Source organism: Cnephaeus nilssonii (assembly GCF_951640355.1).
Source record: "Cnephaeus nilssonii genome assembly, chromosome: X".
Taxonomy (NCBI): domain Eukaryota; kingdom Metazoa; phylum Chordata; class Mammalia; order Chiroptera; family Vespertilionidae; genus Cnephaeus; species Cnephaeus nilssonii.
Window position 1 is genome coordinate 72,827,397 of NC_137071.1, and position 7,537 is coordinate 72,834,933.

Below are 7,537 nucleotides of genomic sequence, written 5' to 3' on the forward strand. Positions count from 1 at the left end.
AAGGTATGGGGGAATAAATGGTAATGGAAAAGAGTAAAATAAAATAAAGAAAAAAAGTTTAAATAAATAAATGAATAAATAAATAGATAAAACAGCCTTTGTTATGAGTTGGTTTATGTTTGCAAGGAGAATTATGTGGTAAATAGTAAATATGGTTAACAAATGAGAAGTCAGACTGCAAGGGTGAAGTGAGTCTATTATGTACTTTTTTATCCACCTCCATATAGTTTTAATCTGTTTTTACAATGAACTTTTGTTATTTCATAATTTTAATGTAATATGCTCTTTATTTGAATTTACATTTCCATGACTACAATGAAGTTGAACACGTTTTCACATATTTGTTGGTTATTTATATATTTGTTGTGAATTACCCATTTATAGCTTTCCTTCATTTTTTCTTCAAAGAGTTTCTTTTTCTCAATCAATTTGTGGGAACTCCTTATCTATTAGTGAAATTTACCATTTTGTTACAAATATTTTTCCAAGTCCAGTGAATTTTTTAAGGTGTGTGTGTGTGTGTGTGTGTGTGTGTGTGTGTGTGTTCCAACCTATCAGTCTTTTCCCACAGCTCTTAAAACAGTAAGTTATAGTTATATGTGTTGATGTCTGTAACATATTAAGTGAAATAAATCAAGTTGCTGACTAATATGTATAATATGATCCTATCTGGTTAGTTTAAAATATAGAGGAAATATATTATCATTATGTATGCTTGCATAGACTTGTATGAGCAAAAATGAAGTTATAGAAAGAAAATCCAGACTGTTAACATTATCTCAGTGGTATGAGATGGAGAGGCAATTATTAATTTTTCTTTACACAACCCTATATGATTTGACTTGTTGCACCAAGTATATATGATTATTATAATTTTAAAAGATACAATAAAATTTTAAATCTTAAGTAATACCATCATTGTGTTTTCTGAATCCTCCTTAGATGAGAATATATTTCATGTAAGGCAAGCACCACTCTCACAGATTTCCCTTGGAAACATAGAAAAGGAATAATTGATTGAATGTATTCCATAACTTATGGGTGAATGAAAAGCATAGTCATTTAGACACATTCCCAGAGGTTACACACTACCCCATCCAACCACACACACACGCTACCTGACCTTAAAGGTCCTCTTTAATGTTTCAACACCACAACAAGAAAAACAGAAGAGATGGAAGTAGATATTTGCAGATTGTAATGAGACTGTACTCTGCATGGTAACACAGGATATGGAGGAGGTTATAGGGAGAGGAAAGGAGTGGTGGCAATGCTAGCATTGCTTGGCATTTGCCCCACATATAAAAATAGTTAAGTCTTTGCATTCTAGAGAGAATCAAGATGGCAGAGTATGTAAATGCTGGTACTCACCATCTCCCACAACCACACCAAATTACAACTAAAATACAGAACAACTACCCCTCACAATCACCTGAAATCTGGCTGAATGGAAGTCTTACAAGAATAAAGCACTTCAAGGTTGGTAGGAGGAGCAAAGGTGCAGAACAGGCTGGTCCAACACCTGCATGTGTTTTGTTTTGTTTTGTTTTGTTTTTAATTGGGAGGTATATCTAGGCTGCAAAGGCCTCCCATGAAGAGCTAGGAGTCCCAGCCCCACATCAGACCCTTCAGCACAGGGTTCCAGTGCTCTGAAGAGAAGTCCCCATAACTTTGGGCTGTAAAAACTAACTGGGATTGTGGCTGAGTGACATGGAGGCTGCTGGAATCCCAAGTAGTTCCTCTTAAAGGGCTGGCTCACAGACTTGGACTCACTCCCTCTGAGTTCCAGCCCTGAGGCATCAGCTTGTGGGGATTCAGGGACATAGGAGGAGGAACTGGATTATCTGGCACTGGGGTAAGAACTCAGGGGAAGCTTTTTCCCAGACAAAAGTGCTGGCAGAAGTCATTGTTCCTATGCTGAGACCACTCCTGTCACAGAAGACTGGTAGGAACTATATCTGAGTTTCCATCAACTGTCTTTCACTGTTTTGCACCACTCTGGTGATTCCCTAAGATCCTGCCGCACTCAATTTTTACCCTCACCCAAGCTGTTTGCAGCAGCTTTTCATTATATTTGGCCTGTCCTGGCTCACGCTTCAGATTTTCTTAAAATCTCTCAAGCAAGCAGCAGCTGGCTTCAGCATACCCCATTCCTCAAAACCCCACTGAAGCAAGTCCTACTCCATAGGGGTGTCTCCTGCACAGCATCTCTGCCACTGTAGTCACAGCTGGTCTCACTGCCAATTGGCCTGGGGGTCAATTCCTCCCATTGACACCAACAGCAATCAAGGCTCAACTACAAGACTGTCTACACAACCTACACAGGGGCACACCTAGAGTGCCCAGCTCAGGTGACTGGGGAGGGTGAGCCACTGGGCATACAGAACACCTACTACACAAGGCCATTCTACCAATTCCAGGAAACATAGCAGCTCTATCTAATAAACTGAAAAAAACACAGGAAAGCAGCCAAAATGTGGAGAAAAAGAAGCATGACACAAATGAAAGAACAAAATAAATCTTCAGAAAAAGAAATAAATGAAATGAAAGCAAGCAAACTACTCGATACAGAGTTCAAAACAATTGTTATAAGGATGCTCAAGGATCTTAATGGAATCTCAAGGAATTGGGCACCATTCAAGGGACTTAATGAGACTTTCAAGGATCTTAGTGAGATTTTCAAAGAAATTAGCGAGAACATAAAGACATGATAAAGGACCGGTCAGAAATGAAAGGCACACTAACTGAAATAATGAATAATTTACAGGGATTCAAAGGATCAAATCAATGATTTGAATGATGCAGAAGCAAAAAAACACCCAATCAGAAGAGCATAAAGAAAAAAGAAACAAAGAATATGAAGGTAGTATAAGGAGACTTTGGGACAACTTCAAGCATATGCACATGTGCATCATGGGTGTCCCAGAAGGAGACGAGAGAGAGAGCAAGATACTGAAAACCTATTTTAAAAAAATAATGACAGAAAACTTCCCCTACCTGGTGAAAGAAATAGACTTACAATTCCAGGAAGCACAGAGAGTCCCTACAAGTGGAAACCAAAGAGGCCTACACCAAAACACATCATAATTAAAATTCCAAGGGCTAAAGACAAAGAGAGAATCTTAAAAGCAGCAAGAGAAAAGCAGTTACTTACCTACCAGGGAGCACCCATATGACTGTCAGATGATTCCTCAAACTTTGAAACTTTGCAGGCCAGAAGGGAGTGGCAAAAAATATTCAAAATGATGAATAGCAAGAACCTGCAACCAAGATTATGCTACCCAGCAAAGCTATAATTTAGAATTGAGGGTGAGATAAAGAGCTTCCCAGACCAAAAAAAAAAAAAAAAAAGTAAAGGATTTCATCACCACCAAAACAGTATTACATGAAATGTTGAAGGGTATTCCAGAAAAAAAAGGAGGAGGAGGAAGAGAAGGAGGAGGAGGAGGAGGAGGAGGAGGAGGAGGAGGAGGAGGAGGAGGAGGCAATAAATACTTATATATCAACAACTGAATCTAAATATCAAAATAAATGAACACGGAATCTAATGAAAAAATTAAACTGATGAATAAAATAGAACCAAAGGCATGGAAACATAAAACAGACTGATGAATCTCCAAGGGAAGGGAGGGGGGTAGGGAAGTTATTAACCCAAAAACATATGCATATATTCATTATCTATGGACACAAACAATAGGATGGTGAAGGCCGGTGTAGGGAAGGCACTGGTGGTGAAGGGAGGTGTTTGTTTGTTGTTGTTTTTTTTTTTGGGGGGGAGATCTTTAATACTCTCAACAATAATTTTTTTTAAATTGAAAAGTTTTGCATTTTAACCAAGTATAGCATTTGTTCTGTTACTTTATATAAAATTCAATTCCATGGTTGTGACTTGTCCTTAAGTTTGAAACAGAATAGCCATATTTTCTGGGTAAATAGTTAGACCACAAGATATAGGGGGAAATAATGGTATTTGCAAAGTGTCTCAGAATTGGAAAGATTTAGAACTATCTTATTTCAATCTATCTTCACATCTATGAGTTCTTTGTACAACCAGGGCAGATAACTATCTCATCTCCACTTGAAATATTTCCATTTATACAACAGCTATTTTTTACAGTGATAATTATGAGTTCTCTTCCTTAATTGTTATGAGTTTTACCTTTATGAAACCTCTATTCACCCATCCTTCTTTATGACTTCCCGTTAAAAATAAATGAAGATAATGAAATAAGCCAGGCAATGAAAGAAAAATACCACATAACCTCACTCATTTATGGAAAATAAAGAACATTATAACCTGATGAATAAAAAGATAGATACAGAGGCAGTGAAGCATCAAACAGACTGTCAAATTACAGCGTAAAGGCTGGGGAGTGTTGGGGAGGGGGGGGAAAGAGATCAACCGAAGGACTTGTATGCATGCATATAAGCACAACTAATGGGCACAAGACACTGGGGGTGGTGGGGGTGGGATGAGGGAATGTGCCAGGGGGTAGAGGAGGCTGGGGGAAGGTCAATGGGGGAAAAAGGAAGGAGATATGTGTACTATTATTTGTAATACTTTAAACAATAAAATAAAAAATAAAAAATAAATGAAGATAGCTACTTTGTCTCCCCAACTAAGCCTTCTCTTCAAAAGGCTATACATCACAAACGTATAAATTATATGATTTAGAAATTATTCACTATTCAACTTTCCTTAGTTTGGCAACTGTTTAATGTGTTTAAAATCTAATACTTTGAAATAATCTCTCCTCTTCAGATGTATTGGCATAGAGTGCAATTAAATAACTGTCCTTTGTTCATATATTTTACTGGTCTTTCTTATATCACTGCAATACTAGATTAAAATCACCTTTTATTTTATTTTTATAGCAATTATGTGTTGTATTAGTTTTCTACTGCTACATAACAAATCACCTCAGAACTTAGCACTTTTAAACAACAAACATTGATAATGTCACACAATTTCTGAGAATCAGGAATCCAGAAGAAGCTAAGCTAGGTACTTCTGACTCAGGTTCTCTCTTCAGGTTGCAGTCAAGTTGTCATGCAAGACTGCAGTCTCCAAAGACCTAATTGGAGATGGAGGATCTACTTCCAGGAGGGCTCACTCACATGGCTGTTGACAGGAGGACTCAGTTCCTCACCACATGGGCTTCTCGTTAAGTGTCTTCATGACATGGCAGCTGGCCTCCCCCAGAGTGAGGGATCTGAGAAGGAGAGCAAGACAGAAGCCAGATATCTTTTATGTCCCTGATCTCGAAGTCACATATCATCACCTTTGCCATAATGTATTGGTCACACAGAAAACCCTGATGTAATGTAGGAAATGACTTTATAAGGGTATTATGAATACTAGGAGATAGAGATTATTGGGCATCATCTTGGAGGCTGGTTACCACATGTGTAGGATACTTATTTCTCATAGTTGCAAAATTATAAGTTGCATTTCCTTTTAATGTTCTAAAATTCCAAACCAGAATTTTATTCTTTTTGTATTGATTTTTTTTTGTTAATTCTCACCTGATAATATTTTCCATTGATTCTTAGAGAGTTGAAGGGAAGGAGGACTTGGCGGCTTCCAGGTGGCCCAAGAGTGGGGACTTTCCAGCTCCCAGGCGGCCAGGAGCGAAGCCAGGGGAAGGAAGGCCTATTCTTGCACTAATATCGTGCAACACGCCTCTAGTATATATAAAAGCCTAAGCAACGCTTATGATGGAATGACTGGAACAACCTGTCACTATGACACACACTGACCACTGCACAGTGACCACCAGGGGACAGATGCTTAATGCAGGAGCTTCCCCCAGGCCACAGGCCCCAATTACTGATGGGGCCTGCTGGCCAACCTCCCAGTCCCTCCCCCCAACCAGCAGGTCCCGATCTCCCAATTGGGGCTGGGTCCCAGGCTGGAACAGGGAACCGGGAGTGGGTGGCAGTGGACGTGGGCAGTGAGGGAAGGAGGAGGTGGGAAGGCAGGGAGGCAGAGAACCTGATCAGCCCTGATCATGGTCAGGCCTAGGGACCTCACCTGTGCACGAATTTTGTGCACCAGGCCTCTAATATATAATATTAGAAAAACTTTATATATATATATATATATATATATATATATATATATATATATATATATATATATATAAAGTTTCTTATGTTTATGGAATTGTTTGTGTGTTGTTGTTGTTTTTTAACTTAGGTGCAAAGTTTTATATTTATATCTATAAATGTCATCTGGTTGGGGTAGGCCTATAATTCCAGGCTCTAGCACAGACTGATTATCTACAGAATGGCGCTGCTGCTTTAATGCCATAGCCCATGCCAAAGGGCCATAAGCAAAACCAACAGTTTGAACAAGGCAGCCAAAAGTCAGTAAGAACTGGCTTAAATATGTGCTTTTACTTTGCCCCATTTCAGTTTGCCCCCTGCCTCCCTTTCCTAACCCCCTAATCATTCATCATTCTAGCTTCCTGTCAGCTCCAGTCACATCTCTAGTTTGATCTTCTCAGCTTATCTGTTTCACTGCCTCCCAAATATATGCCTAATCTATTATTTTCCTCCTCTACCCTGTTCTGGCCTTGGAACACTTTCCTTTGAACTAACCCTCTCAGTCCAAATCACTTTCCTAGCTCTACTCCCTTCTTGTTCCAACCTTGGAGTACCATACCCAGGAAAAGTACTGTCAACCTATATATTTTTAAAAAATCTACCCAATTTGGGTTAATCAACAAAAGTTATATGCATGTCTTTCATGTTTTCACCTAAATCATTGTTAAATAAGTAGAACAGAGCTAAAAACAGAAAATCTGTATCACGTTCCTTTGAGAGTTTCTATCCTTAGGATTCTATTTATTTTTCTCTCTAAATTTTAACAAACCTGTTTTTTACTTCTTTTTTTGAAATGTGTTTTATATATATATTTTAGAGAAAGAGGAAGGGATAGGGAGAGAGAAAAAAAAAACATTGATGAGAGAGAGCAACATCAGTTGGTGCTTCCCATCATCCCAACCAGGGATTGAGCCCACAACCTGGGTATCTGCCTGACCAGAAATCAAACTTGTAACCTTTTGGTGCATGGGATGACACTCAACCAACTGAGACACACCAGAGAAAACCTGATTTCTTACATCATAGAGAGTTGCACTATCTAATACAGTGGCTGTTAGCCACATGTGTCTATATAAACTTAAAATTGCCATCTACACAATGCATTACTATGCTAATTCAAATTAAATAAAATTTAAAATTCAGTTCATAAGTAGTAGTAGCAATATTTCAAGTACTCATTTTCATGTTTCCTATGGTTATCATATTGAACAGTGCAAATATAGAACATTTTCACCACCTCTGAAAGTTTTATTGGACAGTGAGTGCTACTCTCAAGTGCTCAGCATAACTTTATATCAATACTAAAAGTTCTCTCCAATTTTCTATTGATACATTAGTCAATTGTTTTGTTCAGCTGGTCATGAATAGGCCTGTACAGCCCATGTTTGTCTATCTTGCCTAAGAGGATATTATAAGATCCTTTTGCTGA